General features: G+C 43.3%; 1 protein-coding gene across 2 annotated transcripts in view; it reads right to left on the reverse strand.

Annotated features, from left to right (window-relative positions):
* The window catches only part of LOC137376374 (rho guanine nucleotide exchange factor TIAM2-like), a 438770-nt gene that overhangs the window by 161241 nt on the left and 265105 nt on the right, over window positions 1-12424 (reverse strand). The gene's annotated exons all lie outside the window — the stretch shown is intronic.

A 12424-nucleotide genomic window follows, 5' to 3' on the forward strand; every position in this document is an offset into this window, starting at 1 on the left:
CTACTAAAGATGGACATGCAGCAAACGATCCATTTAGGTGGGGTGTCTTCTCTTGGTGAACCTTTGCTGCTGGTTGTGAAGGTCAATTCTCAAGAGGCAGGACTTCATATCACGCTTGCAAACATCCTTGAAGCGGAGTTTTGGGTACCCCACTGGTTATCTGGTGCCAGCTACCTCACCATAGAGAAGGTCCTTGGGTATGCGACAGTCTTCCATCCTGCGGATGTGTCCGATCCACCAAAGTTGCCTCTGGTGGTAGGGTCAATACACTTAAGAGCTCTACATTTGAGAGGACTGCCACATTTGTGATTTTGTCCTGCCATAATGCGCCACAGTCAATGAAGATGGAAACTACGGAGCTTCTTTTCCTAGTAGCTGTAAGTCACCCATCTTTCACAGCCTTACAGCAAGGTGCTGAGAACACAGATCTTATAAATCATCAGCTTGATCCTAAGGGTCAGCTTGGAGTTACCCATGTGCATTTTGGGAGTCGACCAAAAGGTGGTAGCTGCTTTCCCTATGCGTGTATTGAGCTCTGCATCAAGGGACAGATTGTCTAGCATCATGGACCCAAGGGAACTGAATTTGCTAACCACTTTCAGTGGGGTGTTATTTTGTGTGATCAGGAGCAGAGATGCAACACCTTGTCCCATAACCACAGTTTTCCTGATGCTTATAATCAAGGAGAATAAGTTACAGGCATGGGAGAGACAGTCGATGAGTCTTTGTAGCTTAGCAATTATAGTATCTGCATAATTTCATCATCCATCATCTTGCACAGCAAAGAGCAGTTTTATCAGATCTCCTCTCCATCTCATGGAAAATGACCATTTGTTTCTCCCTCTCCAAAATCAGCAAAGCAATTGGAGAAACTGGATTCCTCCTTCAAAAATTATAACAAGTCATGCATGGTCATGTGCAGGCAACAGGGAGATTATTGATGAGGGGAGGATGATCTTATCTTATTAAATAGAGCAAACACGCACATTACAATTGTTCAGAAATACATTTAAAATTGATACAATTCAAATTTTTTTTTTTAAATAATTTGCTCAATGCAGAAAATGTACAACACTGTTTTCCATATTGCCATTGTAAGACTAGCCTTTTTTTACCAAAGCTAATTAACTTGGCATTCTCACTCATGCAGTCAATATCTCATTGGGAACACACAAACATTCATGGTCTCCAAACACTCACCAGCAGACTTGAAATATATGAATGAGATAATCAGCTCAGAAGTAGTAGATTGTAGAGATCACTGAATAAAGGAAATCATGAAGTACAGGAAAGGAAGAAAAGAAACAGGTGGTCAAATATTATTACCGGATGGTAGAGATACCCACCCACCCCAACCCCTGGAAAGTATAACAGCAATGCACCAGACTGAAAGTAAAAAAAAAAATTACATGCAAATTGCTATGGTATTTTTTCAAGGGAAGTACAGGTACGGTCAGTTATAGAAGATATATGCTTCAAAGCTGGTGCCTACCAGACAATTGGGAACTACACAAAACACATGATTGCTCATTTTTGTATAATTTTTCTATTAGAGAAGGAGCAATGAGAAAGCTATGGAGGTTGCCTTACAGCATGGGTTGGTAATTGGTTGGGAAGCAAGAGACAGAGATGATTAGGGATAAAGGGGAGCAATGATGGACAGGATGTAACAAGTGGTGCTCCCCAGGAATCTGTACTTGAACCTCAGCTTGACATATATTAATGACTTGGATGAAGGAACAGAGAGTTGTATATTCAGGTACTCAAATAAGATAGGAGGCACAGTAAATTGTGTGGATGAGATCTTTCAAAGGAAAGAGAGAATAAAAATAAACAGGAAGTGCTCGAAATAGGTAGCAGGCTGGTCATCTGAAATGAGAGAAGGCCAGTTAATGGGCTGGATTTTATTACAGCAGCGGGGCTCCTGGCTATGGGCCAGAAAGCCGCTGCAGGGTGGGGCCGGGGGGGGTGCAAATTCAACAGTGGGCAGGCAATTAACTGTCCACAGATGCTCCCCCTTTAAGGGACAGGATCCTGCCCCAAGAGCTGCCAGACAATCAGAGGACCGGCAGCTCAGTAGTCACAGCAGTGCCATTGGAAACAGTGGCCATTTCTGGTACTGCAGGAGACCCAGAGGAGCAGCCATGGAGGCAGTCCTGGAATTAAGCAAAGTGGGCTCAGGCTCGCGGGGGCCACTCAGGGTGGGGGTGGGCGAGAGGGGGGCGTCAGGGGTGCTGTCTTTCAGCAAGAACGGCCCTTGGTTTCTCTGTACCTACCCTATTGAATCCTATTATCATTTTAACCTCAATTCAATATCCTCTCAACTTTCTAAACCCAAAGGGATACAAGCCCTGTCCTCATCACTTCACTTTGTTCCAGTTAACAGTCTGGTGAATCTGCACTGCAGTCTTTCCTGAGTTTCTTTGCTCAAAACACAACTTTAAAAAAAAAATTCGTTCTTGGGATGCGAGTGTTGCTGGCAAGGCCAGCATTTATTGCCCATCTCTAATTGCCCTCGAGAAGGTAGTGGTGAGCAGCCGTCTTGAACCACTGCAGTCCATTCGATGTAGGTACATCCACAGTGCTGTTAGGCAGTTCCAGGATTTTGACCCAGCAACAGTGAAAGAATGGCGATATAGTTCCAAATCAGGATGGTGTGCGACTTGGAGGCGAACTTGCAGGTGGTGGCATTTCCACGTTTGCTGCCCTTGCTCTTCTAGGTGGTAGAGATCATGAGTTTGGAAGGTGCTTTCAAAGGAATCTTGGCGAATTGCTGCAACGCATCTTGTAGTTGGTACACACTGCTGCCACTGTGCACCGGTGGTGGAAGGAGTGAATGTTTAAGGTGGTGGATGGGATGCCAATCAAACGGGCTGCTTTGTCTTGGATGGTCTCCAGCCTCTGAGCATTGTTGCAGCTGCACTCATACAGGCAAGTGGGGAGTGGCCAGGCTTTGGGGAGTCAGGAGGTGAATTACTCGCCACCGCAGTATTTCCCATCTCTGATTTGTTCTTGCAGCCATGGTATTTATGTGGTTGATCCTGTTAAATTTCTGGTCAATTGTAACTTTCAGGATGTTGACGATGGGGGAATGCCACTTAATAAGCCCAAGCTTGAACGTTGTCCAGGTCTTGCTTCGTGAGGGCACGAACTCCTTCAGTATCTGAGGAATTACGAACGTACTAACGCTGTGCAATCAACCCCACTTCTGACCTCATGATGGAGGGAAGATCATTGATGAAGACACTACCCTGAGGAACTCCTGCAACAATATCCAGGGGATCAGTGGAGAGTTTCCTCCTTGATTCCCCTTGACTTCAATTTTGCTAGGGCTGCTTGATGCCACACTTGGTCAAATGCTGCCTTGATGTCAAGGGCAGTCATTCTCACCTCACCTCTGGAATTCAGCTCTTTTGCCCATGTTTGGACCAAGGCTGAATGGCCCTGACAGAACCCGAACTGAGCATCAGTGAGCAGGCTGGTGGCGAGTAAGGGCCGCTAGATAGCGCTGTCAATGGCACTTTCCATCATTTTGCTGATAGTTGAGAGTAGACTTAATGGGGCTGTAATTGGAGGATTGGACTTGGCCTGCTTTTTGTGGACAGAACATACCTGGCAACTTTCCACACTGTTGGGTAAATGCCAATGTATTGGAACAGCTTGGCTAAGGGTGCGGCTAGTTCTGCAACACATGTTTTCAGTACTACAGTCGGGATGTTGTCAGGGCCCATAGCCTTTGCTGTGTCCAGTGCCTTCAGCCGTCTCTTGATAGCATATGGAGTGAATCAAATTGTCTGAAGACTGGCATTGATGATGGCAATGACCTCAGGAGGAGTCTGTTTGACACTTCAGGCTGAAGATGGTTGCAAATGCTTCAGCTTTGTCTTTTGCAGACGTGTGGGTTCTATCATCATTGAGAATGGGAATGTTTTGGAGCCTCCTTTTCTGGTTATTTGCTTAATTATCTACCACCATTCATGACTGGATGGGACAGGACTGCAGAGCTTTGATCTGATCTGTTAGTTATAGGATTGCTTAGCTCTGTCTATAGCATGTTGCTTCTGCTGTTTAGCATGTATGTAGTCCTCTGTTATAGCTTCATTAGACAGGCATCTCCTTTTTAGTTATGTCTGGTGCTACTCCTGCACTCCTCACTGAACCAGAGTTGGTCCCCTGACTTGATGATAATGACAGAGTGAGAGATATGCCGGGTTGTGAGGTTGCATGAAGTTACAGAATGCCAGATGGGGTCTGACCAAGGCATAGTACAAATGAGGCATCACTTCCTCACTTTTGTATTCCAACTCCCTTGAGATAAAGGCCACGAGTCCTTTTCATTAATTTTTGGACCTGTGTGCTAGTTTTAAGTGATGTGTATATGGATACCTAAACCATTTTGCGCCTCCACAGTTTGTAATCTCTCACAGTCTAAAGAAAATATTTTGATGTGTCTTTCTCGGGTCAAAAGTGGATGGCCTCACACATTTCCACATTAAACTCCATCTGCATCAAGTCAAGCCATTATTTTCCAATGAAAAGGTCCACAATAGAATGTGAAAAAATTAAAGCCGGTCATGAGGCACATACAATTTGAACAAGTACAATGCACAGAAGGATACAGATCTGTGGGAAAAGGTTTGCTTCCATCTCCCAACACATTCCTGACACTAAACAGGAGCAATGCAAGTGAAGTGTGCTGTTCCTATTCAACCTCACTACCATTTCCAATCCTGAGAGGCATTCAATGTACAATTCCAACGTCTGTTAAGGCGGTAAAAGGGTTAGGAAAATGAGGCACAGTTACAGTTCATGAGGAGGTCCTGATTGGACTAGACATCCTTTGGGGCAGAAGGGGGTACGGGTGTAATGAAAAGATTATAAATAATGAAAAGTGTCAAATGAGTCCTCCCCATAATTATTCAACTTGACCCAGAACCTCTAAAGGTCTACAGCTAGCAGGGTTATAGGGGCAGGTTACAGCACCAACAAGCAGACCGCCAGGGAAATGAGACAAGAAGCTGGGAACAGCCCCCAATTATAATCACTCTATTGAGCCGGAGACTACTGCTGGCATAAGCCAAGTTTCAGTTTCTGGGAAAACTCCAGAAATCCCAGGGCAAAAACCAGGTGCAAGAGTAAAGGTAAATTGGAACCATAACCTTTAACCCTGCAACTTCAACTTAGTGATACGGATACCAAATGTCCAGCATTTCTGAAGTAGATATATTTTCTGAGACAATTTGGCAATTCCTTTCTATGACATTGCTGAAAAAAAAAGAGGACACTTTGGGATTGGAGAAGATCTGAATTTTCCAGGTTAGATACAAGAAAGATAAAATGTGGAATATATAGGAGGAAAGAACAGTCTCAGTTTACAGCCTATTTCACATGCCCAAAAACACAAAAGTCATTTTCCACTGTTCACTGCTTTAGAACACAATTTCCATGCCATCAACTATGACTTGATCTGTAAACCTAGATTAATTACATCACCGACAGCTTTAACATGCAGCAGCATTCTACTGAATCATTTAATGTATTCACTAAGTCATGTTTTTAAATAAATCTGTACCTCAAAAAAGTATTGAATCAAAATAATTTGAGACAGCTCATCCTTTCCCCATTGAATAGCAGAATTTATGCTTTTAAAGGAAGAAACTGGCAATTGCCGCATGAAGCCTGGCTACAAATGAAAACAGTGAGACTTAGAAAAATAATGGTATAAAGTGCAATATCCAGCAAAGTTATGGGTAGAAGAAACAGACTTTCATCTATTGCAGTACTGGTGATTATACAATTCACAGGGTAACTGCGATCCTTCCGAGTCTGTTGTAACCCTCAATCTGGATACAATCCAATCCCACAATTTTCACCTGATCAATGGTTTGTGTGCTGGAACTACATGTTGAGAGGATAGTGCTGTGTCAGCCGAATCACGTTAATCATAATTAAAACAGGGACTTGAATTGATGACTTTTAATGGCCAGTATACCACTCCAGGTTCAACCTGCCAGCCTAATTCTCCCTTATTTGGAAGATCACAATCTTATGTCCTATCACAGGAGCATCAGGTTGTCAACTCTGGTTACAGGCATTTCTGGAGGTTTGGTTATGTGACATTTGAGATAGGAAATTTATATTGATCAACTGAATTGCTGGAGGCCACGCTCAGGGACAAATTCCCAAATCCAGCAAATTCCCAGTTGTCCTGGGGAGTTAGGAACCCAACTGGAGCATCCAGTATATGGCTGTACTGAGTTACTAATTCCTCTGGTGACTGAAAGATAGGAAAAGAATGCTGTGGAGGGTCACCATTCCCAGGCCTTCTAGAACAAAGAGTAACTTGCATTTATTTTTTCCTCCTTGTTTCTCTCAATGGAAAAGAACAGAAACACTAAAGTGGGACTCGCCTGGGGGCTGGATTGGGGCGGGGGGGGGGTGGAGAAAAGGGCACAAGAGTGGGCAAGTGAGGGCAGAAGGAGAAAATGGGGAAGAGTAAAATAATAACTTCTATTTATGTAGCACCTTTAAATGTAATAAGACATCCCAAGGCATTCACAGGGGCATTATAAAAGATATGACAGCAAATCTCATCTGGATGCGTTGGGCAGATGAGAAGTTTAACCAAAGCGTGGATTTTATGGAGTGTTTTAAAGGAGGAAAAATTAGGAGAGAGGCTGAGAGGCTTAGGGAAAGCATTCCAGAGCTTCGGGTCTAGGCAGCTGAAGGCACAGCTACCACAATGGAGCATTAAAATCGGGGAGATGCATCAATGGGCCAAATGGCCTCCTTGGGCACCATAATGATGTGATGACAATTCGATGAGTACATAGTTGTGCTGATAGTTGTGGGACTAGAGGAGATTAAAGATATAGGGAACAATGAGGCCATGCAGCAATTTATTTATTTATTTAGAGATACAGCACTGAAACAGGCCCTTCGGCCCACCGAGTCTGTGCCGACCAACAACCACCCATTTATACTAACCCTACAGTAATCCCATATTCCCCATCACCTTACTACACTAGGGGCAATTTACAGCGGCCAATTTACCTATCACCTGCAAGTCTTTGGATGTGGGAGGAAACTGGAGCACCGGGCGAAAACCCACGCAGACACAGGGAGAACTTGCAAACTCTGCACAGGCAGTACCCAGAATCGAACCCGGGTCCCTGGAGCTGTGAGGCTGCGGTGCTAACCACTGCGCCACTTTGCAAACAAGGATGAGAATTTTTTTTTATAAAATCGAGGCATTGTTTAACTGGGAGCCAATGTTGGTCAGCGAGCACAGAGGTGATGGGTGAACATGACTTGCACGAGTTAGGATACAGGCAGCAGAGTTTTGGATGACGTCAGTTTTATACAGCGTAGAACTTGAGATGCTGGCCATAGTTGGATTAACCATGCCTAAGAGGTAAAAAGGGCATGAATGAAGTTTCAGCAGCAGATCAGCTGAGGTGGGGCGGAGTCAAGTAATGTTATGGAGGTGGAAATAAGCGGTCTTGGTGATGGCTTGGCCATGTGGTCAGAAGCTTATTTCAGGGTCAAATATGACACCAAGGTTGTAAGCAATCAGGTTCAGCCTCAGAGATTTGCCAGGGAAAGGGATCGAGTCTGCGGCTGGGCAACAGTTTGTAGTAGTGACTAAAGACAATGGTTTCAGTCTTCCCAATCTTTACTTGGAGGAAATATCTACTCATCCAGTACTGGATGTCGGACAAGCAGTCTCACAGTTTAGAGACAGCGTCACACTCACACATGGAGAAATTATGAACTACATAATGAACTTATAAAACAAACCCAAAATGGGCACATTTTCTGAAAAAACAAACTGGGGTCAAGAGGTCAGGTGACCTTCTCCTATACTGTGAATACACATGGAAACTACAAGAACCCCGAGTCAATCTTCATGTCTGGACCAGCCTTGAATAAGGCATCAAAATACAAATGGCCACTCTGTGTTAATGCTACCTCTATTCAACAAATTGGGTTAACAATGTCATGGCAGGCATGGTGTCTCCAAATTCAAACTCAAATGTATGGGTGTAGAAAAACTCCACTTTATCAAAATGGAATGAAGATGGGCGAAACGGAGACCCCATTGTCTAACAATGGCTTCAGCATCAGACACCATTTATGAGGACAATGAAGAGAAACCATTGTCACATGACAGAAACCAGGGGTCTGATAAGGAGTTTAATAAAAGTATCTGCTGGGCAGACAAAGGGAGATTCAGGAAAGAGATTTCACCTGCTCCAGCAGAAGGAGGACTCTGCCCATGAACATAATTTTTTAAACTACAAGTAGACAATTTCTGGAAATGGCCTTGAACTCTATACCCGAGAAATGCACCAGGGTTTTCGACATTGAACTGAAACTGAGACAACATCAACAAATTGAAGTTTGCAACAACGCATTCGCCCTCCTGAAACTTTCCAAGCTTTGTCTTCAGTGAATCAGGAAAAAGGAAAAACAGGCCTGCACCTTTTTTTAAAAATCTTCACCCCCAGGCAAGAATGTAAGGTTTACAATGAACTCTTAAAACCCATCAGACCTAAATGCATGGTATCTTTTAATCTCTATCTTTTCTTTTGTGTGTGTCTGTGTGCGCGAGAGTGTGGGTGAAGTTGCAAATATTTTTCAGGTGTTGTTTAATAAGCATTCATCTTTCTTTAAACCTGTTATTTGTCTGCTTGTTAACCAAGAAATGGCTGTTACAGACAAAGCCAACTGTAGCAGTTGAGATTGAGGTGTGGGCGTCATGTGTGCAGAGGTGCGACTCCTATACCTTCATTGTTACATTTTTTCTTTCTTTCCAAACCAAAAAAAAAATAAAATCCAAAGATTTTCATTTTTTTCCTTTTGGTGGGGGGGGGGGGGTGGGTGACACTCACGTAAAGTGCAGCGATTGCACCTACAAGAATTCATCCTGAAGCGTTATAAAAATTGACTTTTCTTCCAGAACGGTGGACAATCCATTTCAAAATGGCTGCTGAAGGTCATACGATCTTATTTGTGTATTCAAACATCTACTGTCTGGCAAGGACAAAAGAATACATTCAAAGATAAGAGGTGACAATTGCACCCATCCTAAATCCATCAAGAGACATTTTTGAATTGAATAGGTTCTTCTGAAACAAAGAAGGTGTGAAGTAGCCACATGCTGGGCCATTGTCGGTCACCACAGGGAGGAAAATTCTGTCTCTCAACAGAAGCGAGATGTGAGAAAATTTTAGCTTTAAAAAGGTAGCTCCCTGAAGAGAGGGGGAGACCCAGGAAGAAGCATGACAAAAATTTGCCCAGCTGAGAGCTGGGAGAAAAATTGAACAAGCCAAGAAGGAAGGTGCCCCCCTGTGAATTCTACATTTTCAACTTGTGCAGCAGTGAATTGGAAATGATCCTTTGTTTTCAAACTAAACTTTCAACCAAGAGAAATCTACAAAGCCCTCAGGTCTGCAATCAAACAGAAATTGACCTTCAAGAGAATTCAACAGTTTTACCATGAACCCCAAAACCCTATCGCACTTAAAACCACTTACCACTTTTTCATTTCTATCTGTATATACTTGTGAGTGTGTGTGCACGCACGCGAGTGAATGCATGAGTGTGTGCAGTTGCCACACTTTAAGGATAAGCATATTGCTCAATAAATTCTACATAATGAGTACTTTGCCACTGTCTTCACAAAGGAGAGGGATGATGCAGACATTGTAGTTAAAGAGGAGTATGAAATATTAGATACTATAAGCATAGTGAGAGAGGAAGTACTAGAGGGTCTGACATCCTTGAAAGTGGATAAATCACCAGGGCAAGATGGATTGTATCCCAGACTGTTAAAGGAAGCCAGGGAGGAAATAGCGGATGCTGAGGATCATCTTCAAATCCTCACTAGATACAGGCGAGGTACCAGAGGATTGGAGGTCTGCGAACGTTGTACCATTGTTTAAAAAGAGTGCGTGGGATAGACTAAATAATTATAGGCTTGCCAGTCTGACCTCCGTGGTGGGTAACTTATTAGAATCAGTTCTGAGAGATAGGATAAACTTTCACTTAGAAAGGCAGAGATTAATCAGGGATAGTCAGCATGGATTAGTTAAGGGAAGGTCATGTCTTACCAACTTAATTGAATTTTCTGAGGAAGTAACAAGGAGGATTGATTAGGGTAGTGCAGTGGATGTTGTCAAGATTTTAGTAAGGGATTTGACAAGGTCCCACATGGCAGACTGGTCAGAAAAGTAAAAGCCCATGGGATACAGGGGAATGTGGCAAGTTGAATCTAAAATTTGCTCAGTGACAAGAAACAAAGGGGAATGGTCAACGGATGTTTTTGCGAATGGAAGGCAGTTTCCAGTGGCGTTCCACAGGGCTCAGTGTTGGGTCCCTTGTTGTTTCTGGTATATATTAACGATTTGTAATTAAATGTGGGAGGCATGACTGGGAGATGACACAAAAATTGGCTGTGTAGTTGATAAAGAAGATTGCTGTAGACTCCAGAATTATATCAATGGTTTGGTTGAGTGGGCGGAGAAGTGGCAAATGGAATTCAATCTGGAGGTGGTGAGGTAATGCATTTGTGGAGGGCAAACAAAGCAAGGGAATACATGATAAACAGGAGGATATTGAGAGGGGCAGAAGAAGTGAGAGACCTTGGAGTGCATGTCCACAGGTCCCCGATGGCTGCAGGACAGGCAAATAAAGTGGTGAAGGTGGCATATGGAATGCTTTCCTTTATTGGCTGAGGTATAGAATACAAAAGCAGGGATGTAATGTTGGAACTGTATAAAATGCAGGTTAGACCACAGCTGGAGTATTACGTACAATTCTGGTCACCATACTACACGAAGGACATAATTGTTCTGGAGAGAATACAGAGGAGATTTACAAGAATGTTGTCAGGGCTTGAAAATTGCAGCTATGAGGGTTGTTTAACCTTAGAACAGAGGCGGCAGAGGGGTGACTTAATTGAGGTGTACAAAACTATGAGGGGCCTAGATAGAGTAGAGAGGAAGGACCTGTTTCCCCTAGCGGAAAGGTCAATTACCACGGAGCACAGATTTAAGGTGATTGGTAAAAGGATTAGAGGGAACATGAGGAAAATCTTTTTCACCCAAAGGGTGCTGGGTGTCTGGAATTCACTGCCCGGATCGGTGGTGGAGGCAAAAATCCTCAACTCATTTAAAAAGGTACCTGAACCTGCACCCTGCAAGGCTACGGACCAGATGCGGCAAGGTGGGATTAGATTGGGTGGCTAGATTTTTCGGCTGCCGCAAACATGATGGGCTGAATGGCCTCTTTCTGTGCCATAACTTTTCTATGGTTCTAAATAATTAATCTTCTGTTTTAAAACTACAAGAAAATCTGTCACTGATTATTTGACAAATAAATCACAAATTAAAACCCTAACAACAACAACACTTGCTGTGGGAGTTGAACCACCCACAGCCCACATCACGTGGCCATAACACTCACCCCTCCCTATCTCTGTAATTTCCTCTAGCCGCTCAACCCTCCTAGATATCTGCACTCTAATTCTGGCCTCTTATGCATCCCCCATTATAACAGCTCCATCATTGGTGGCCACACCTTCAGTTGCCTATGCCCTAATCTCTGGAATACCCTCCCTCCACCTCTAATTCGCTTTCCTCATTTAAGACACTCCTTAAAACCTACCTCTTTAACGAAGCTGTTGGTCATCTGATCCAATATTTCCTTTTGTGGCTTGGTGTCATATTTTGTTTTATGCTGTTCCTGTGAAGCACCTTGGGACATTTTATTACGGTGAAGGTGCTATATAAATGTAAGTTGTTGTTGGTGGCCTATGAACTTCCCCTCATAAGCACTTATCTTATTCACCACAACTGTTCCTTGTGTTTGTGCATTCTTACATTCTCTGCATAAAGAAGTTTCTCCTAAATTCTCTATTGATTTATTAGTTTCTGATATTTATGATCAATCTTTCCTCTAAGCTGTGCAGTAGCACAGCAACCCAGAAGTTCCCACGCAGGCAGAGCACAAATTGTCCCCTTTAAATTACTAGGCGCGTGTGGCCTTGCACACTTAAATGAATAGGCTGCTCACAACAAAATATTAGAAGGGAAGCTGTTTATAACCTGTAGTTTTGGACTCCCTGCAAGGAGAAACATTTTCTCTATCTACCCTATCAAACACTTCCATAATCTGGAAGACTTATCAGGTCACCCCTCAGCCTTCTCTTTCCTGCAGAATGGAGCTCCAGAATGCTTAGCCTTCTCTGATAAGTATATCCTCTCAGTTCTGGTATTATCCTTGTGAATCTCATTTACACCTTCTCCAGTGCCTCTACATCCTCTTTATAATCTGCAGACCAGACCTGTGAATGTGGTCTAATTGAGCTTCCATACAAGTATAACATTAACTTCTCTGCTTCACAATTGCATCCCTCTAG

Source organism: Heterodontus francisci, chromosome 13 (genome assembly GCF_036365525.1).
Source record: "Heterodontus francisci isolate sHetFra1 chromosome 13, sHetFra1.hap1, whole genome shotgun sequence".
NCBI lineage: Eukaryota > Metazoa > Chordata > Chondrichthyes > Heterodontiformes > Heterodontidae > Heterodontus > Heterodontus francisci.